This window comes from Petaurus breviceps, unplaced genomic scaffold (genome assembly GCF_028583685.1).
Source record: "Petaurus breviceps papuanus isolate PSGF00001 unplaced genomic scaffold, PetGlider_PUasm1.0 38, whole genome shotgun sequence".
NCBI lineage: Eukaryota > Metazoa > Chordata > Mammalia > Diprotodontia > Petauridae > Petaurus > Petaurus breviceps.
In genome coordinates, this window is record NW_027186304.1 from 72,277,317 (window position 1) to 72,300,395 (window position 23,079).

Sequence of the window (23,079 nt, forward strand, 5' to 3'; positions counted from 1 at the left end):
TACCACTCCATCCTGCGACCCCTTTCCAGTACATTCCTCTTTCTGACCCCTCAATGTTTTTTAGTCATCCTATCATAGTCAACACACCCATGTAGCTTCTGTCTATGTATATTCCTTCTAACTGTTCTTACTGATAAGGTTCTTAGAAGTTACACATATCAAATTCCTATGTAGGAATATAAACATTTTAACCTTATTGAATCCCTTGTTATTTCTCCTTCCCATTCACCTTTTTTGCTTCTCTTTTGTATTTGAAAATCAAATTGTCTACTCAGTTCTCATCTTTTCTTCAGGAATGTTTGTAAGTCCTCTATTTCATTAAAAATCTCTTTTACCCCTGACGGATTATACTCATTTTCACTAAATAGGTGATTCTTGGTTGTAATGCTATCATCTTTGCCCTCCAGAATATCATAATCTAATGTAGAAGCTGCAAAATCTTATATAATCCTGACTGTGGCTCCACAATATTTGAACTGTTTCTTTCTGGCTGCTTTGCAGTATTTTCTTCTTGACCAGGAAGCTCTGGAATTTAGTTGTAGTGTTCCTTGGAATTTTCATTTTGCAATATCTTTCAAGATGTGAGTGACAGAATTTTTCAGTGACTCTTTTATCCCCTGGTTCTAGGATATCAGGGAAGTTTCTTTGATAATTTCTTGAAAGATGCTCTTGGGGCTCTTTTTTTGATTGTAGCTTTCAGGTAGACCAATAATTCTTAAATTATCTCTCCTAAATCTAACTTCCAGGTCAGTTGTTTTTCCAGAAATATTTCACATTTTTTCCTATGTTTTCTTCTTTTAATTTTTAAAAATTGTTTCTTAATGTCTCATGGAGTCATTAACTTCCACTTGCCCAATTCTAATTTATAAGAAATTATTTTCTTCAGTGAGTCTTTGTACTTCCTTTTCCATTTGGTCAATTCTACTATGTAAGGAGTTGTATTTTTGAGAGATTTTTTTGTATGTCTATTTTCATTTGGCCAATTCTGCTTTTTTGTGGAGTTCTTCACTTCAGTAGAATTTTGTGCCTCTTTTACCATTTGGCCTATTCTGTTTTTAAAGTGCTATTTTCTTCTTGCACCATTGTCATTTCTTTCCGCAATTTTCCTCTACCTCTCTTATTTGATTTTGAACTTCCCTTTTGAGCTCTTCCATGAATTCTTTTTGGTCCTGAGACCAATTCATATTTTTCTGTATGGCTTTGTGTATATCCATTTTGCATTGTTCTTTTCTTCTGATTTTGTGTTTTGATCTTCCCTGTCACCATAGTATGTTTCTATGGTCAGGTTCATTTGTTGTTGTTGACTCATTTTTCAAGACTATTTTTGACTTTTAATTTTATGGTAAAATTTGACTCTGCTCTCCAGGTGGAGGTGGCACTGTCCAAAGCTTCATGATTTTTTTGTTTGCTTATTTCCAGAGCTAGTTCTTAGGGTCCATAAGTTTTCACCTCTTTTGAGGTGATATGATCTGAGGAGAGATCCACCAACTTGGCTCCACCTTTCATTTATATCTGGAAGCAATTTCTTACTTATAGTTGTAAAAATGTATAAATTAGTACTTGCTAATATGTTGCATTGAAAGGTTCTCTAGTTATTTCTTTTTTCTCAATCAATAAAATTTACTTATGGCTTTTTTTTTAAAAGTCAGTCATTTCCCAGTATTCCGCTCTCCACATTAAATTCTCCATTTTGAGAAAAAAAATTCCACTGAGCATGCAACTGTTTGATAATACATGTAACTTTCCATAAATGTAGACCTTGATTTTTCCATCAAGAAGAGAGACATGCACACAAAGATTGGTCATTGTTATTATTCTGAGTCTGAAAATTTTAGTTTTTACTTCATTTACAATATTATAATCATATTTTTTCTTTTAGCTCTATCATCCTTGCTCCTTGTCAGCTCATATGAACCTTTCTGTGTTTGAATATTTGCTATTTCGTGCTGTAAAATAACATTCCATTACATTTGTGTACTACAGTTTGTTCACTTATTTCCCCAGATATTGACACTACATTTATTCCAAAGTTGTACTTTTGTTTTTGATTTTATAAAATTTGCTACAGTGGATATTTTGTTATACATCTAGACATTTTGTGTAGAAAACATATCAAAAATCAATAAATTCTCAGGTAACTTTCTGAGACCAGAACCTCTGTTTTAACCAATATCAAAATAAATTGAACTTAATTTGAAAACTTTACATTTAAATCCAACCTACAACCAGTGGAGTCAATCAGTTCATAAATATGTAGTCCTTGCTATTTGCCAGAAATTGTGCTGTCTTCACAGACAATATTGTCTTTTTCCTTTCCATTTATACCTTTCATGTATGTCTTCTCTTGACAGGAACATGGATTTCTTATAAAGCTTGGCAGCGGGAGCAAAATATTTCTCATCTCGGGATCTCTTTGTAGTTGAGATATGGTAGATTTTCTAAAGTTTTAAGTGATTAAATAAATTATGAAGACTGCCAGAGAGGTAATATAGAATAATTGTTAGAAAGGCAGTCTCAGAGTCAATAATGATCTGGGTTCATGTCCAACCTCTGACACACACTCTACCAGAGTGATCCTGGGCAAGTTACTTATCACCAAAGTGGCCTAGGCAATGCTCTAAGACTATGAGGTGCAGAACAGGTACTCAACTTCAGTGGTAGAGGGAGTTTTCTCATGAAGAGTTTCCTATACTAATGAAATGATAGGTTCAGATTATTATGTGCACATATATACTTACATATATATATATACATATGCATACATATATATACATAGAGAGAAACAAAGATAGAGAGACTTAGAAACAGAGATAGAGATTTCTTATTCATTGGCTTAGTTGAAAAAGAAAGCACACGTACATATATACATACATATGAAATCTCTATGTAAAACATCAGTCTACATGCAAATCTGTATATATGTATATAATGTATATACGTATGTATACTATCTACTATCAAGTCAAATGAATGATTTCAGAGACAGTTATTGATAATCTAAAGCAATATAAAATATTCAATTATGCTTTTGATCTTTTTATGGTTTCTAATCACTTAAATGAAAGCTACCTTTAAATAACTGCATGTGACTGAGTGGGTTACTCTGATAGAATATTTCTTTCATTGAAAGTGAAACATGAATTAATGAACCATATTATCACCCACTATCTCCATGCCTTTGAAGAACTCCAAATTGTTAGAAAACAATTTCTAGTATTAGTGTTCAGTGGGACATATACTCACCCAAATAGGCTACTTCTACTTCCTGGTGCAGTTGGCACATATTCTGCTCCAATATACAAACCTTGACTGTCTAGTACTTGGAGACTGAACTCTGGTCAATCCAAATCAATTCAATAGACATCTATTAAGTACAAACATGTGCCAGGTATTGTGTCAAGTGCTGCGGAAACAAATAAGGAAAAGGAAGAACAGTCCCTGTCTTCAAGGAGCTTATGGTATTACGAAGGAAGATAATACAGAAAAGAAAGCTGAAAGGAAAGGGGAGGTACCGGGTCCACAAGAGTATGATGTTACCTCATTTGTTCCTCACCATGGCCCTGGAAGGTGCATGCCATTATTATCCCTGTTTTATAGTCAGGGAAACTGAGATAATTTCAAATGAATTGCCTTGCCAAGGTCAAACAGTTAATAAATACCAGAATTGAACACAATATTTGAGAGGCAGACATAATATATAATATAGTATATAATATCCCTCATGCTAAATGTTGGTTTCTCAATATATCCTCAGGTCCAGATTTTCCTTTTTTTCCTTTCTTTTATTTTTTGCTTTTTGGAGGGGGGAAGGCAGGGCAATTGGTGTTAAGTGACTTGTCCAAGGTCACACGGCTAGTAAGTGTGAAGAGTCTAAGGTCAAATTTGAACTCAGGTCCTCCTGACTCCAGGGCTGGTGCTCTATTCACTGCACCACCTAGCTGCCCCCAAGATTTTTCTTAAAATGTAAACTGGTTGTGTTGTGCCTGGTTTTCCCCACAACCCCTCTCCCTCAAGGAAGTGAGCAGACTGCCAGGTCAGCTCCGCCCTCCCCCACTGGGTCTCCGCCCTTTCCCCAGTCAGCTTACCTGCATAGAAGTGGGCAGGCTTCTGGGTCAGGCAGGGGAGTTTCAAGGTGTGTACTGATCAATCAATGCTTAAGTAAGGCCCCCTTTTAAGCTTAGGTTTTGCCCCAGATCAGGGCTGTTGCTGGCTGCTACTGCTATTGCTGTACCTGATACATGGGTGGTGCCGGCTCAGCCCGCCACGTGGCCTGATCAGCCAAATGGCCTTTTAATAAAGGGTCCATTCTAAAATTATTACTTGTGTCTTGCTCGCATTAATCAAGGTAGTTGTGCCTGGTTTTCCCTCCTCTAGATGTGGGGCCTTGTAACGTCACCAATGCTAGCCCACCTAGGAATCTGGGTGAGCAGATGCCTACCCCTGAGGCCAAGAGCCCTTCTTATGCAGCAAAATTTCACTGGCTTCCCATGCAGTGGCCAGGGCTGCTTCCTCCCCACCCCTCTCCTTTACTTATCTCTCGTTCTCCAAAGGGGAGATAAGGAGAGAGTTGAAAGTCCAAAAGTTTCCCTGGCCAATTTTTGACCACAGAAGTTGTTAGTTACAGACAGACAAACAGAAAGGTGAGCACACAAACACAACAGACAGATAACCACTCACCTCCGGAGCTGACACAGAGATCTGGGTCCAAAGAGCTGAAATGTGATCTGATCGATGTCAGGGGATGGTCTGGACTTTCTCAGCCTTGAGTTCTGAGCTCTGAGAAAATTTCAGATGCCAGCTGCTCAAGGAAGTCAAAGCTGAGGGGCCTCCATCCCCCGAGGCCAAGCGAGGATCTTGGGCCTTGGACAGCAACATGGAATACTGTCAAATCTCGGTAGGGGCTCCAAATGTAGTACTGTACCTTGATTAATGCAAGCAAGACCCAAGTAATAATTTTAGAATGGACCCTTATTAAAAGGCCATGTGGCTGGGGCGGCCAGGTGGCGCAGTGAGTAAGAGTGCCAACCCTGGCGTCGGGAGACCCGTATCGGTTCCGGCTTCAGATACTTGGCACCCACACAAAATAACTGGCTGTGTAACCTTGAGCAAGTTACTTAAATCTAACTGCTTAAAAAACAAAACAAAACAAAACAAACAAACAAAAAAAAACGCAGGAGAGCTGAGCCAGCACCCATGTCTCAGGTACATCAATAGCAGTAGCAGCCAGCAAGAGCCCTGATCTGGGGCAGAACCTTAGCTCATAAAGGGGGCCTTATGTAAGCAGTGATTGGTCAGTACACACCTTGAAACTCCCCCGCCTGACCCAGAGGCCCGCCCACTTCTATGCGGGTGAGCTGACTGGGGAAAGGGCCGAGACTCAGTGGGGTAGGGCAGAGCAGAGCTGACCTGGCAGTCTGCTCACTTCCTTGGGGGAGAGGGGTTGTGGGGAAAACCAGGCACAACAGTTGACACATACCAACTTTTTACTACATTGAAACTTCCAAATAATCTTCATGTAAATTTTAATCTTTCCATGAGTTCCCTATCTTATACTTGTGAAATTGATTTTTTAAGCCCCAATGTAAGTTATTAAGAATTTCAGTTATAATCTTAAAAATTATTGGTTTTGATTAAAGCCTTCTATATGAGCAACATTTGGGGTGGGGAGAAAGGTCCTCTATCTCAGATGATTTTTACATTTGTCCAGAATCAAATGTCATATTCAATGACTTGATTCTTTACCAAATCAGGATGGTACTAGACATTTCATGCTGGCACTTCACAGATGACCTTTCTGTCAGGAATCAGCATGCCTGGTTGGAAGTTGTTTTTTTTTTAATACAGTAATAATACATGGATAGTTTTACTCTATGTTTAATTAAGAGCTAGTATTGGTGTATGTAGGCACATCTGAACACTCTCAAGAAGTGGATGGCTCTTGCCACATACAAAAGCTTCCCTCTTTCCCAATGCATTTGTATCACTAGTTTCTTTGACTCATAGGTTAATGCTTTTCTTTCTACTTGGAAAGGGACATTTCATGAACTCTATGGTTTCTCAATAGCTATGGTACTTCAGATGAATGTGTAATTCAGAGCTGCCTGAAAGCATTTCATTTCAGTCGAATAGAAAGGACACTAGAACTGAAATCACTAAATGTGGCTTTTACTCCCAGTTTTGTTCTCTTTGTGATCTTGGGGAACTGACTTCATTTTCCTGGGTCTTAGTCACCTTGTCTATAAAATAAGATCAGCCTGGATGAACTTCTCAGTCATTTATAGCTCTCAATCCTATGACCCCTTTGGACTTGTTTCCTTTTAATTAACGGTATCTACATGATGATCTATGTATGTATTTATTCTCTATGTAAGTAAGAAGTTTGGGGGTGAGGGAAAGAAGAGTTACAATAATTTTTAGTCTTTTGGATAAGGGGGTAGGGGGAATCCAAAGTTTTATGAATAGCTCTTGTATATATAAAGGATGGTCAGTAACTCAAGTGTTTTGGTGATGATAGAAATGAATTTTCATTAATATTTTAATTATTAAATTACATATGATTAAAATTAGTATTTTCCTTGTATTGTTAAATTGTTTATTCTTTTTACCTGTGTGCTTGGTAAGTCTCTGGGGAGGATGCAAGTTACATATAAGGCACTATTCCTGCTCTTAGTATGTTCATACTTTCCATGGGGGACAAAATATGCATGCATGACATCTAGAAAAACATGCAAAGTTATTAGAGTTAAGAGCTATGATATACGTGATAAGACCAAGTGAAATTTTATCAAAATAATGACGAATAAATATGGGTTGCTTGTGGTGGATAGGGTCTTTTGGACACACTGTATTTCTCTGGAAAGCACCACTCTCCTTCAAGTCACCCAGATTCACATGCTCAAAGTCATCTTCCCTAATTCCTTCTCTCTCACTAATTCCCTGGGATGCAATCAATTGTCAAGTTTTATCAATGCTCTTATGCCTTTTCTCCACTCACACCATAATCATTGAGGTTCAGCCTCTCATCATCTCTGGCTGGGCTATTGCAATTTTTTCCAATTAGTTTCCAGGCCTCTTGATTCATCCAGTCTTCAACCCATATTCGACACAGCTGTTAAATTGATATTCTTAAAGCAACAGACCAACCATGTCACCCTTCTGCTTGAGAAACTCCTGTGACTGTTTTTTGCCTTTAGGATAAAAACATACTTTTTCATTTGGTTTTTGAAGGGCTTAACAATCTGGTCTTTACCTAACCTTCCAGGATGATTACACATTATTCCTCTTACAGGTGAAACTGTCAAACTTGCTCCCTGCCATCCCCATTTTTGCACAGATTGTCTTTCATGCCTAAAATGTTATTCCTCCTTATTTATATTTCTTGGAAGATAGTTCAGGTGTTTCTTCCTTGAAAAGTCCTTTCTTAATCCCCCAACCTTGTGTTTCATCATGAAATAATTTTGTATCTATTGTGATTTCTCTCTCTCTCTCTGTCTCTCTCTCTCTCTCTCTCTCTCTCTCTCTCTCTCTCTCTCTCTCTGTCCCTCTTCTTCCTTCACTCCCTCTCTTTCTCAAATTCATTTCTGATATAAGCTCTTTGAGGTTGGGGCATCTAGGTACCATAGCAGTAATTGAGTGCTGAGCCTGGAGTCGAGAAGAGTCATATTCCTTAGTTCAAATCTGACCTTAGACACTAACTAGCTGTGTGACCCTGGGCAACTTAACCCTGTTAAGATGAGCTGGGGAAGGAAATGACTGACTACTCCAGTATCTTTGACAAGAAAACTCTAAATGGGACCCATAAAGAGTTGGAAAGGACTGAAAAATTACTGAACAACAATAAAACCTTGAGGTTAGGAACTGTCTCATTTTTGTTTATGGATCACCAAGAACTTAGATAAATGATTATGAACTGATTGAGAAAGCGAGACTTTTCCTGGCCTAGGAGAATAAGTAAAATCTAGATAAAAATGTCCTGGAGGTCATTTCAGGTTAGAGAACAATTATGAAGAATTAATTAGGAAAACTTGATGTTTTTTTAGGAAAAATGAACAGTTAGAAATTCTGGAAGATGACATTTGTCTTAAAAGTAATAAATCACAGAATGGAGTCAATAATGTGTTTTTATAATTTTTTGAATGCCACTGTATCCACAGTACTTCATACAAAGTGAGTTTTCAGATTCTATCCAAGACTCAGCATAAGTCAAGGAGGGTCAGAATTCTGTGATTCCAGCGATGAATAGGACTTGCTCTATAATAATAGCATCCTCCAGATTGAGACAATTTGACAATCTGGAAAGTGAGATCCATTAATTTGTTTAACAAGGAAAGTTCAGCTACGTCCGTTGGTTCTTGTATTTAAATCTCTATTTTCCCAATAAAATGTAGCTTGCCTGACTTTCAAGAAAACATTTTAATAACCTTATTTTTCCTATGATATCCTTATACTTCTAGCTGCCTGAGGCTTTAGTTGAACTGATTTGTGTTAAATTGACTGAGATACATGGCCAACAAAAAAGATAGTATTGTGCTTGAAATTCTGAATTCAGAGAAGTGAAATGTCAGGGAACTATCTTAATTTCAGGTACAGAGTTCTTTTGACAGGCAGATTCAAATATCACAAAAGGAAGCAAATGACATGACTATGCCTGTCCTCACCTTGGGCACCATTCTATCTAAAAAGCATTATTACTGTAGTAATGATTTATTTTTACTCTCCAATAACAAAGGACTTTAAAAGAAATGTATTTAGGTAACCTGAAAAAAAGTTACTTATTTTCTACAGAGTGTTGTTAGTAATTGATGGAAACAAAGACTATAAAAGTACCTTTGAGAATATTTAATTATCTTTTTGAGATGTCCTAAGAAGAACTGAAATAGTGGTTAATAAAAAAGAAAACTTAATTAACTTGTCCTAAGGATGATACCTATCCAATTAAACTACAACCAATAGGTAATTAACTTATGTTAGAAACCTTCAATTTTAGTATATGAAAGACAATAATTTATGAGAAGAGAAAGAAAACTGTATGGTCCATACTTGGGAAGTAAAGGAGATTCTTAAATATTGACAAGATGACTATTGTCTTCATACCTTGGTCATTTATCATTACTTTTTCTCTAATGGGAAGATAGTGTAATAACCCCTAAGATTCATAGAGTTGTCTCATCTTTCACAAACTTTCGCAAATTCCTTTCTAATAGAGAACAAACTTAGAACAAGTGATTGTCATGTACCTTAGAGGAAGATAAAGTGAGAAACAGAAAAATAATAGAAATAGAATATTAATTTCAAACAAAATTTATTTCCTACAGCATAAGATTCACTGTGATAGGCTACGTCTGTTTGAGAAAGATTGTTGCATCCACTTAGAATTATGATCCAGGAAATATTTTGAGAAAGTGTTGTCATCTAATGTGAACTCAGGAGAGTTCTGGATTAACCACACCCCTGATACCTAATAAGTGTGTACAATGGCTGAGGAGGCAGCTAGGTAGTACAATGGATACAGCAACTGGGCTTGGAATCAGGAAGACTCATCTTCATGAGTACAGATCTGACTGTACCACTGTTTGCTTCAGTTTTTTTCATCTCTAAAACAAGCTGGAGAAGGAAATAGCAAACGATTTCAGTATCTTTGCCAAGAAAAGCCCAGATAGGGTCATAAAGACCAGAAAACAAATAAACAAAAGAACTAGCACTGGGGGAAGGTGATTGGGGTTTATTTCTCACAAAAACATTTGTAAAGCATTTCAACTTAGCTTGTAATAGCCTACTCCTCACCCTTTTCCTAGTATAGAGGACAAGTATTTCTTATATTTTTTTTAAATTTAAAATTTAAATTTATTCATATACTTTTAGTTGACAACATTCAGTTCCACAATCCCTTGAGTTTCAAATTTTTTACTCCTCCCTCTCCTTTCCCCTCCCACCATGGTGGCATGTAATCAAATATAGGATCTACAAATACCTTTCCAGGTAAATTGAAAATTAGTCATGTTGTAAAGAAGGATTATGACCAATGGTATGAACAATGAGAAAGAAGGGACAAAACAAAATTTAAATGAAAGAGAGCAAATAGTTTGCTTCAATCTGCAGACTCTGTAGTTCTTTCTCTAGATGTGGATATTCCTTTCCATCATGAGGCTTTTGTGGTTGTCTTCTAACCTTGTATTGTGGAGAGGAGCCCAGTCTATCAAAGTTAGTCATCACAGATATGATGTAATTGTGTACAAAGTTCTCTTGTTTCTGCTCTCCTCACTCAGCATCGGTTTATATGTCTCTCCAAGTTATTATGGAGTCCATCTGCTCCTCATTTCTTATAGCACAATAGTATTCCATTACACTCATATACCACAACTTGTTTAGCCATTCCCAAATCAAGTACTTCTTTGGAAATCTTTTGCATAGCCTTCTCTGAATGTAAAATGTTTTATGAATCTTGTAGGATTTGGAGGGGGGTGTTAAGAGAGGAGTGCTGTAATTTGCATGTTTGTAATGACTCCTTGAAGGTGAAAACATGATGAAAGTTTTCTTCATAATCAGTTTATGGTTTCTTTAGGTATCAGTTTATAATTCATTTAAAATTGGAATTGTATCATTGAAAAACTTGGCTATGGTTCCAAATTTAAAAACTTTTAAAATTGGTGCCTTTTGTCATTATTATTATTTTTAAAACCAATCATTTCTTGATATGCTCTATCTAATTGTAAATTCCCTCATAACAAAGAAAGCAGCGAAACATCTACATCTGTCTTAATGCTAACAGTTCATATTGATGCTAAGAGAGAAATGTATTTTAACCTCCTTTTTCCAGTGGAAGGGAATTGTTTATCTGAATTAGGTTGAGTTCAGCTTCCTGCCAGGATTTTCATTTACATTGTTTAATCATTATGCATTTTATTCTCTTGGTCCTACTCTCATTATTTTGTCTTAGTTCATGAAACTCTTCCTAGGTTTCTCTGAATTTCTTTCTTTCCTTTTTTTTTTGGTCACTCCATATGACATGATAGTTTCCATATCAGTCATATGCAATAATTTATTGAGCCATTCTCTGAAGTGATGGGTATCCATTTTGTTACTGATCTTTTTCAACCACAAAAATTGTACTTTGTGTTAAAATTGTATCTTGTTCTGGTTCCCCTGACCCCTTCCCCCTTATTAGTTTATAAAAGTGACTATAAAGGAGCAATAATAGCAGGAAATGAGATTGCAAAGGAGAAGCTGGAAATCACCTAAAAACCACCCCAAAGATTGAAGGAGCACAAGTTACAGCTTGTATCATATGTTAATCAAAATTCACATCCTGGTAATATGTGCTGAACCAGGGAATCCATCTAGGTGAACATGTCAAGGACTTGTTCCTATGGCATGTAAGTCCTGGACAAATTCCATATCTCCAGTTCCATACCAGCAGAACGTCTAAAGGTGCTGATAACTTTGGGATGACATAGCTATGGTAACTTTGCAGTTTTATGGATAGTTTTGAAATGATTTGGATGTATGAATAAATGAACCCCAAGGTGGCACAGATAAAGTGATCTATTTTCCAAAAAAAAACCCTATAAAAATGAAACCTCAAACTACTGCGTCCTAAGCACTCTTCCATCTCCATTGGGCAAATACTTCCAGTGCTCCTAACTCAAATACATGGTTACTTGGGTGAAATGCTTTGCCCCTCCCCTTTCCCATCCTTTTCCCCATGCTGACTACCTTTGCCACCTCATCTCTTATGCCCACATCACCATCTACCTCTGTATCCCCACTTTTCACTGCTTGTCTCTATTTTCTGTACTATTTACCCTCAAGCTATCTGTGGTTATTAAAGTGTGATTGCCACCTCATTTTTCACTGCCAAACATGGTCTTTCCTGGAAAGTACCCAAAGAACTGGGCATGCCTTCCCCATTTCATAAACTAATTATTAATATGAGCTGCTATGAATATTTTGTGTATATCATACCTTTATCAATGAACTTTGATTTTTTTTCCCCCTTCAATATAACATGATATTATAGGAATGTAAATTTTTAAGATCTTCCCTGCCCCTAGCTTAAGTGCACCTGGAGCCTGTGGTGGGAAGCTTGTTTTTCAGGAGATGCTTTGTGATTGGGCAATGGGTCAAGAGGGTTGTTACATTCTCTGACCCTGTAGAAGGATATATAAATCCTGATTTGAGGCTTTGTTTTGGGGCTCACTTTGAGAAGTTATGTGTGATTTGGCCAGATGAGACTCTGGGCAGCCATTGAGAGACCCCCGGCTTTGAAAACCCAGATGTTGATGCTTTCCTCTCAGGTAACTGACTACGTATAGATGTAATGGTTGACAGTTGTAGGCCTGTCTGCCTGATCCGTTTGTTTCTCTGTCATCTTGTAATTTCTGCATGTAAGCTCTGATGTTTGGGGTGCTGACCTTTTTCCCCTGAACTAGGTAAATGATATGATTGGTTAAAGCAAGATTGTTAACCCATTTTGAGTTGCTTTCCTTTAGAAAAGCAGATCTAAGAACCTGTGTTGGCAGCCACCGTGGGGATGCTAGGGTGCTAGCTGCTACACATGAATAGCATAATATTACAGATTTAAAAAAATAAATTCCATTAAGACAAATATTTATTCAGCCTGTGGGCTCTGTGAGAAGAACACTGGGTTTGGAGTCAGAGAACCCAAGTTCATATTTGCACTCTGTCCCTTACTAACTGAGTGACAGGGTCACCAAGTATCTTCTGCCTTTTTGGTCCCAGTTTACATATTTGTCAAATGAGAAAGTTGGGCTAGATTATATCTAAGATCTTCCTAGTTCTAAATCTAAGCTTCTACAATTATACAGACTGTGATATTCTGTTCAATGATTACCAAGGAATTTACAGTCAAGGAGGAAAGACAAGTCCATGAAGAAGAATTATATAGGAGAGGGATATACAAAGTACTAAGGGAGATTGGACAGAAGGTACTTTTCATTGTCTGCTTCAAAGGAGTTTTTTTTTTCCAGGGTGGTCCTAGGGCTCAAGAATGCGACCATTAGAAAAAACATCACTCAAAAGTTGCTGATACTGAGGGAAGAACAGATAATGCTGAAGAAGCCTCTTTGGCTCCTCATTGCTTTTACCACAAACTGTGAACTATTCTTTCTTATATTTAAAACATTGTACAATCTGATCCCTACCTCCCTTTTTAGACTGAGCATATATTACTAGGCCACCCCCTTATACTCTGAATTATAGTAAAACTGGCTTCCTCCTTGTTCTCTGTATACAAAATTCTATGCCCTGCCTCTTTGACTTTGCACAGGCTATTCCCAAAGTTGGAATTCTCTTCCTACCCATCTCTTTGAAACCCTTGTTCAGTTGTTTCAATCATGTCTGACTCTTTGTGACCCCATTTGGGGTAGAAAAGATACTAGAGTGGTTTACCATTTCCTTCTCCAGCTCATTTTACAGATGAGGAAACTGAGGCGAACAGGATTTACTGATTTGCTTAGGGTTACACAGCCAGTGAGTGTCTAAGTGTGGATTTGAACTCAGGAAGATGAGTCTTCCTAAAATTATTTAAAGTAGAAGTCCATCTCCTTTGGTTCCACCTCCTACCAAGGGGCATTTCCTAAAGTTTACCCACCAAAATTACTTGGTGTTTATTCTGGATATATTTTTAAATACTCTTCTTTGTGCACATGTTATTTTCTCCCCATTAGAATAGAAACTCCTTGAGGGCAGGGATGCTTTGGTTTTGTTTGTAGCCTCCACCCCCAAAATTTCTTAGCATACATAGTACAGGGCAATTAGTTGGATCTCAAGATATGCTTAGTGATCTTATTTGAATTGAATTTCATATCATGGACAGCATTTGCTTTTTGAGGAGTGGACTATCAATGTTTTGAGAAGCTTATCACTAGAAACTTATCATGAATACCATCTACAAAAACATATGTGTTGTGGGGTTGAAATATTAGTGGAAACAGGTCCCTTTCATATTGTTTTTCAGAACTTTGGATACTTGAGGAAGTAAAATTAGAAATAAATGATTCAGAGGTCTTGAGCCTGGGTCATAATGATATCACTTTGAGGAGAGGATTCTGGAAAGATGGTGGAATAGGTCAGAAAATTTCAAGCTTCCAAGATTTTCCTCCACAAAAGAGATAAAATGGCCCCTTTAGGCAAAAATAGATAAGAGTAGGAGCAGAGCAGGGGTCCTCTTGGGACATTTGGAGAAGATTTGAAGAAAAATCCCAAGACTAGATTTACTCCCTGTGAAGAGTAAACACCTCCAGGTTATGATTCTATTTAACAAGCATCAAACTGCTTAAAAAACAAGCTACGATCTCTGGGGTTAGCAGGATAGGGTGGCTGCCTTCCCGTGGCCACAGGAACTTTTTCCCAGGGGACAGTGAGAGTTGTTGGGCATCTGACCTGGGGAAGATCTACAGAAACTCTGCTTACAAGAAACACCAGACCCAGCTGTGCTGTGGAAAGGAGTAGGGTGAGAAGGAACCAGCACATGCCTGGTGAGTGCAGAAGCAGTGAGGCAGGATGCTGCTGACTGTCGGCACTTATAGGAGGCTGGAGGAGTTGGTTTAAGTTCAAGATAAGAGGGGGGAACTGAAGAGGATCAGAGGCCAGAGGCACCATTCCCCATTCCCTGGGACTAGAGGTGATTATAAAAACTAAATCCTTACCAAAAAAAATGCACAGGCAAATAAGAAAGAATCCAATCACAGAAAGCTAGTATGGGAATAGAGGAGACCGGGGTTCATCTTCAGAGGATACTGGAGCAAAGAAACCCTCTTCTTCCCCCAAAAGTAATGTCAAATGGTCACCTGCCCAAAAAGAATTTCACTGAAGAACTTAAAAAGGACTTTAAGGAGTGGTTAGGTGGTGCAGTGAATAGAACATGGCTCTGGAATGAGGTCTTCTGAGCTCAAATCTGGCCTCAGACATTTAACACAAAACTAGCCATGTGACCTAGGGCAAGTCATTTAACCCCAATTGCCCTGCCTTCCTCCCTCCATAAAGCCAAAAATAAAAAAAAAAGCTTTAAAAAGCAAATGAGAGAGATGAAAGAAAAATTAAAAATAAAAATAAGAATAATACAACAAAAAAAATATTGTGAAAAGAAAGTCAACCAATTAGAAAAGGAGATCCAGAATCTTAAGGTAGAAAATTACTCCTTGAAAATCAAAATTGGGCAAAGTGAAGCCAGTAAAGTTTTAAGAGAAAAAGAAATTTAAAAATACAAAGAATGAAGTAACAGAAGAAAATGTGAAACATCTCATAAGAAGAATAGATCTAGAGAACAGATCAAGAAGAGAAAAGAAAATAATTGGACTACCTGAAAGTTCTGACCAAAAAAAGAATCTTGATACAATAATACAAGAAATAATTAAAGAAAATTGTCCTGAAGCATTAGAACAAGTGGAGAAAGTAGAAATAGAAAAAATCCAGCCATCACCAATTGAAAGAGCTCCTACAAGGAAAAGTAACAGGAAAACACATTATAGTTAAATTCCAAAACCCACAGATCAAGGACAAAATATTACAAGCAAGAAGAAAAAAACAAGTTATACATGATGGTACCATAAGACCTAAGGTTGGTGACACTAAAAGATCACAGGTCTTGGAACACTATTATCAAAGAGCAAAAGAACTGGGCCTCTGGCCAAAAATATCATACCAAGCAAAACTAAGCATATTTCTGAATTTAAAAAAAATGGACATTTGATCAACTGTCAGACTTGTATGATTCTGTTAAAAAAAAGGCAAAATGAACTCAATAGAAGATTTGACATACAAGAGCTGAGAGAAATATAAGGTACATACCAAGGACCAATTACAAGGGACTAAACAAGGACATTATGTTTACTTTTTATGTATGGAAAATGTAAAACCTATGTCTAATATTGTTACTAGTAATTAGGTAATTTATAAATAATATTGGGGTAGACCTGAGTATATGACTTTAAAAGTAAAACCATTCAATAACAGCTAAAAGTAATTATACAAATGAGGTGCAAGAGGAAGAACCAATACAGAGGAATTAGATCGGGAAGAGGGGCTGTTAGTCTGGAAACCGACTCATTGGAAATGAGTCTGAGGGGAAAATACATATATGTCTAGAAGAATATAAAAGTCTTCTAAGTTAAAAAAAATAAATTTCTAAGGGGATAAGGAGGGAGGAGAATAAAGGAGGGAGATCTTTAGAGTGGAGAGTGAAGGAATAGCTAAAAGGGGGGTATAGAATGTTATTTAGATTTAGTGGAATGGGAGGATAAGGGAGGGATTGCTGGGGAGGGGATAGATTAAGTGATAGGAAGGCAAGCTAGCAGGTAGAAGTAAAGTAGAGGAGTTAGGAGGTAGGAAAAAAGAGATATGCACAAACATAAAAATAAGATTAGGAGTAGAATCTCTTAGGGAAAGTATATGTTTGTGTATGTATTGTATATATGTATGCATGTGTGTATGTATACAGACCAGTTTATGTATATATATATATATATATATATATATATATGCATAAATATGTCTATGCTCAATTGTAGCTTTGGAGTGGTGGGTAGGGGGGAGGAATGGGGGAAAAATGAACAAAGTAAAAAGTGCACAGTAGACAACAAAAGAAAACCTACAAGGAAGCATCGAAAAGATGGATGGCTTTCAACATGATGCATATTATTTAATATATAGGTTTTCTTGAAATGAAAAGTTATTGCTATGCATTCTGAATCCTCTCCTATATTCTGCGGTGCACGACATGTATTTTTCTTTTCTTATTTTATATTTAAGTTTATAATGTTTCTTTTTCTTTTGTTATTATGTATTTAAGTTTTAGTATTTGTTTAAAAGAAAAATGTCACCACATTTTTGTTGCATCAAGGAATTTCAAAAATAAGCAAACAAGGACCAAAAGAATGAACTAAAAATGCCAGCATGATGATTATGAAAACTGGCTTAACAATCAAAGAAATTTGAACTAGTTCTGTGATTGTAGTCAAGGAGCAAATTCCTTGTTCAATATGGAGATTGTTTCCTTTTTTAATTTTAGCTTTTGTATTCCTAGTGCCTACATTGGAACCTTGCATATAGCAAGTGATCAATACTATTTAGTTGGATTCAATCTGCTCTGTCTTTTTTGCCACACAATGTGTGTCCCTACTATTTTGCTACTTTCTCATGTATGTCCAATATTACCATATTTATTTTCTTAGTCATCATTCCTAATTTGAGTTCTTCTCTCTCCCATGCCCATTTGTTTTTGCCGTTCTTCTACGCCTGGAATGCCTTCACCACATTCCTCTCCCTCCTTTCATTTGGTGTATTGAAATCATATTCAGCCTTCAAATCTGACTGAAATGTCATTTCTCATATATACACTATGTTTTGTATTACAGTCATCATTGTGGTTATATTCTCCTGCATTAGAATATATGGTTCATGAGAGCTTCATGTGTCTCTGCATCCTTGTATCTCTCATGAACAGCATGACTAGAGGATAGAACACTACCCTTGGAATCAGAAACAACTAGACTCAAGCCTTGCCTCAGATATAAACTGGTTGTTTGGCCCTGGACAAGTCATTGGTCCTCTTAGGGCACAGAGAGCTCCCAAAAATTCTAAGACATAATGAAGGCATTCTCCATACTGGCAGAGAAAATTTCTCAATGGGAACTCCCTGCAGCAATGAAATAGTAAACTTGTAAAAAAAATATTTCCTTCTCCCATACCTTCTCCTTTTCTCCTTTATAATGTTACAAAGAACTGTCCCCCACATGTATAATGGGGGTGTCATTGTGTGATTCAAATGAAGGCAGAATAGACATCTCTAGTCTTTTCTCTCCTATGTTTCTCCATAGGAAGGTCCTCAGAAGAGTGAGAGACAGAGAGAGAGAGAGAGAGACAGAGAGACAGAGAGAGACAGAGAGAGAGACAGACAGAGAGACAGAGACAGAGAGAGAGAGAGAGACAGAGAGAGACAGAGAGAGAGAGAGAGACAGAGAGAGAGACAGACAGACAGAGAGACAGAGACAGAGAGAGAGACAGACAGAGAGACAGAGACAGAGAGAGAGAGAGAGACAGAGAGAGACAGAGAGAGAGAGAGAGACAGAGAGAGAGACAGACAGACAGAGAGACAGAGAGAGACAGAGACAGAGAGAGAGAGACAGAGAGAGAGACAGAGAGAGAAAAGCACTAGAATTATGTCTATTCCCTTAAATAATGTTTATCTAGAGGATTTGATTTTCACTGTTAACTGTTCACTGTTTCATTAAAGGGTGAGTCAAGACCGCAAACTTTATATCCAAAGCTTGACTCCTTACCCACCAAATACCAGTTCTAAAATGAACACACATAATACTTATTGAAGAAATCTATTTATCAAAATTGGCAGCAAAATAGAAGTCAGAGAAAGGATACATAGGAGAATTATATATTGGACAATGTAGAGTGAAGACGTTCTGCCATTGGAAGTGAAGTAACTCAACTGAATGATGAAGAGAGACAGTCTTAGATCTCAGGCAAGGAGAAGTTCCTCAAAATTTCTAGTGTAGTAAATTGAAGATGGGGACCTGACAGAGACTGCCACGTACATTTCTCCCCAGATTCTTTTCCTTCAGCGACCTGAAAGATTAGCATTTTCTTTCTTCTTGAAACTAGAAGCCAAAAGAGTCCAAAGAGACTGTGGAACCTGAAGAGACTTGAAGCAGGCTCAAAGAAAGTTCGAAGAAGACTGAAGAAACTCTATAATAATCTCACCAACTCCACTGGTCCCACATGAAGGTGCAGGACATTCATCTTCACAGATGAGGAGAGTCCCATACCCTTGGGATTTAGGACTAAAAATGAAGGGAGGGATAGAATTCCACTTGGCACTCAGGGGTCATCCACTCCTGCTCATACCACTCTTTTGTGATTTCAGACTTGCCAGTTTCAATATTCTATCCAATTTAATACAGAATCACTGAAATGTATACTAAGCTGCATAGATTCAAACCCTACGTGTGCTGAATATCTTCAAGTAGATATCCTCAAAGATGTTTTCTTGCCACCATTTTCTCAAAAATTTGTGTAGGAAAATTTATTTATTTATTGAAAGTGAGGTACAGTCATCAGAAAACAAATTGCTAGTTGGTGCTTCAGTTTGGGGCACAGATCTATGCTAAGATAAGGGTGTGTGTATGTGTGTGTGTGTGTGTGTGTTTGTGTTTTGCATTAAAATGGTTCCATTTTAAAATTTTTCAACATTTCAACTTGTAGAACATCTCAGGCACATGAATGAAGAGTTTTGTTTTTCCTCTTTTACTTGCTTCTTGTTTGTTTCAAGTGGAAAAATTCAGGCTACCTTCTTCAAAGAATTTTACATTCTGTCCCTGAAGTGGACTTAGAACTCAGAGAAGTGATCCTGCTCTTTTTCTAAAGGATGTCCTTTTCTCTATAACTTTCAGGGGGTCCAAGGTCAAGTGTTTCTTCGATGGGGAAAACAGTATTATCCGTCTTATTGATTTGTCAACACCTTTTTATTTACCTCCCAAACAAAACACTGGAAGAGCCCAGAAAATAAATACCAAAACTCAATCCAATCAATAGTAAAGTTGCTGTAGCTGTGTGAATGATATGACTTCTGTGGCCTTGTTGAGGATCAATTACCCTGAATCAAGACATCATTGTGCTGACAAACATCCACTGGGGACAGCACTGGTAAAGATATTCATAGAGTTTAATATTAATAATAATAATAATGCAGCTAACATTTATGCAGTACTTACTTTGTGCCAGGTACTGTGCTAAGTGGTTTACAATTATTACCTATTTGATCATTTGACTTGGTACTTTCCTGGTAAGAAGCTATAAGAAGAACTTACTTTAGTGTCATAACAAAAGGAAAAAATGGATTATGAGCAAAGGAAATATTCAAATTTCCTCTTCCATTCATCTTTCATTATTCAAGATTTTTATTGATGATGTAGCACTATTTTACTGTGAGTGATAGTGGTGATGGTTCAGTCAATTAAGTATTTATTAATCACCCACAGTACTATGTGTCAGGCACTACATTGCATACTTGTTTTCCTGATTCCAAGCTCAGAGCTCTATTCACTGCACCACCTGGACTCCTTCTCTTCCACTTACTACCTGTCTAACCTTGGGTGAATCACTTCATCTATCTGACCCTCGTTTTCTCATGACCTCTGAGAGCCCTTCTGTATCCAAATCTATGACCTTAGGAAATAGCTCTTGATTTTTAGAAATTATAATAATGATTATAACTTAAGGATCATAGGATGTTAGCCAGCATCCAGCCTAACATGTAAGCCTCAAGTCATTTAACTTCTTTGGGTCTCAATTTGTCATCTGTAAAAGAAGGGAGTTGGGCTTGCTAACTTCTGTGGTCTCTGTAAGATATGTATCCATGAGCCTCTGAAATAAATAAGAATGCATCTTTTCCTCAACACATTTGATTGCTAAAATGTGTCTTTCTTTGGTCCTTCCCTCCCTTCCCTTCCTTTTCCTTCCATTTCTCTCCCCTTCTTTCCCCTCCCCATCCCTTCTTTCTTGCTCACCATATTAATGGTGGCTTAAAATAAGCACTCAATCAACCACACTGTAACTCAGAACTCCTAAACTTAAGTGATCCAACAGTTTCAGCTAAGATATATCTTTAAGAGTTCTATAAGGATATTTTTCAAGTTGCTTGTTAATTAAGTGTAACTAATTTAGAGAATGCAATATTTATTTTAGAAAGTAATAGCAAAAAGAAGTCATGATAGTTTCATTTTATCATTTATTTTTATTAATATTAATACTTATTATTATTATAGCTCCTTATCAGGAAAATACCAAGTCAAATGATTTTTTGACAAGATTTGATTTTCTTGCTAGAGCTTTTCTTATTGATACAAATGGAAAATATCCCCAGTCACTCATTTAGTCCCTTGAATATAGTAGGCAACATGATGATGTTTGTTGAATTGAATTCATTTCAATCAAATCATGCCTGTCATTACTACATCACAAACTATTAAGAGCATCAGTCTGTTCTAGTTTTATTTCATGTTACTTCCTTTTATTTGATTTTCTAGTCATCTGAAAATAAGTTGTTGCCCAGTCTTTTCCTAGATGATCCTTTTTCCTTGTGTTTATGTAAGTTACCTCCTTGCCCTCATTATACTCTCCCCTCATCTCTACCTGTTGAAATCCTCTTTCTTTATGGCCAAACTCAAGGATCACTTCCCTTTTAATGTTTTTGGTATGTTTTCCAGTTGAGAGTGATCTTTCTCCTCAAATTTCTCTAGCACACTACAATTTGATGTCTCCTTTCCCCAGCACATTGTACCTTACCTTATACTTTTATTTATGCAATTCCATTTTTTTCCCATTAGAGTGCCAACTCTTTGAAGGCAGGAGTACAAGTAGAAGTAATTTGTAAAATGTAAATTTCTATAAGTTGCTAAGATAATAGTATTTCAATCCTGAACTTCTCAAAGAAATGCTCCTATCAAACCCTTTATATTATAGGTGAGGAAGCAAAGGAAACAGAGAGGGTAAGCAATTTGTCTAAGGTGTTACAGGAGCAGAAGTAGGATTTATACCTAGGTGTTCAGACTCCAAACCCAATGTTCTTCTCACTGTACCATTTTCTTTTCATATTTGATACTTAGGGGCAGTCTGGTATACAGGAACAGTGGAGGCATTGTGGCATACTGGGTTCACTCATACCTCACTAGGCCTCTGCTTCATCTTTTATAAAGTGAGGGGGTTTGTTTAGATCTGTGGTTTTCAAAGTATGATCCAGGGATCTTTAGGGGTCCCCAAGACCCTTTCAGGGAATTTGGAAAGTGAAAAATATTTTCATAATACTACTAAGATGCTTTAATTTTTAATATAGCAAATGTTGATAGATACAGATCTCATAAAACAGAAGTCCCTTGGAAGTCCTTAATAATTTTTAAGTATATAAAGGTTCTTGGGACCAAAAATTTTGAGGACTCCTGTTTTAGATTATTTCTAAGGTGCCTTCTGGTTATAAAATTCTTCAGTACTTCATTATTTTTCAGTTTATCTGACATAGTAAAATTACTTATTATATCACAGGAACACAAATTTCATTCAATTTATGTTATTCAATTTAAGTATATCTGTTGGTAATTAATTCAGATAAAGCTATTAATATTATAAAAGAACACCATTACAGGAATAGGATGATGGCTACTCAACCCACCATGATAAGACAATATAATCTGAATGCTTTTAAAACATTTTCTATTTTTATTTTAATCTATGAGGAGAAATAAATTGTTTTCATAGGAGATACACCTGGGAAGTTTTGATATTCATAAATTTCAGGCAACTGGGTGGTTCAGTAGATAAAGTGCTAAATCTGCAATCAGGAAAACTTGAAACCAAGGTATCCATCTGACATTTACTACTTGTGTAGCCCTGGACAAGTCGCTTAACCTCTCAGTTTCAGTTTCCTAATCTGTAAAATGGGAATAATATAAGCATTATCTTATGGGTTATTGTGAGGATAAAATAAGAAGGTATGTATAAAGAGCTTTGTAAACATTAACATGATATATAAATGTTAGCTATTATTCTAACTTGTGAGATAGTAAAAGAGGTATTGTAGAACTGAGTTCAACAGACATTAAGCACTTACCATATAAAAGGCACTATGTGGAACACTGGGAAAATTATCCTCTTTTACAGAAGAGAAAAATCCTGGCCCACAAATCAAACTTGGTCAATTTATTATAAATATTCATTCCTCTATCATTTTAGCTTAGGATGCATCATTGGACAGTGGGGAAAGGGACAACTTCTAGCCTGACATTCAAATATATAAAGTTGAACCTCTTTGTTCTTTAGAAATATTCTAAATAAACAACAGAGCAATATATTGAGTCCTAATTTGTAGTATTTGCTAGATTCTGAGATATAAAGACTCACACTGAAAATTTTTAACAATTGGCTCTCACAAGCTGATATGAACCATCTCCAGCACAGTGCTGGACCTCGACCATAGAGCATAGGTAGAAAAGGTCACAAGGTCATCAAAAAGAAACCCACCCCAAAAGGTACAAATAGTGGAATTTGACTGCAGAC

General features: G+C 36.8%; 1 protein-coding gene across 2 annotated transcripts in view; it reads left to right on the forward strand.

Annotated features, from left to right (window-relative positions):
• Nucleotides 1-23,079, forward strand: part of NKAIN3 (sodium/potassium transporting ATPase interacting 3) — an 862,428-nt gene that overhangs the window by 274,076 nt on the left and 565,273 nt on the right. The window lies entirely within an intron of this gene.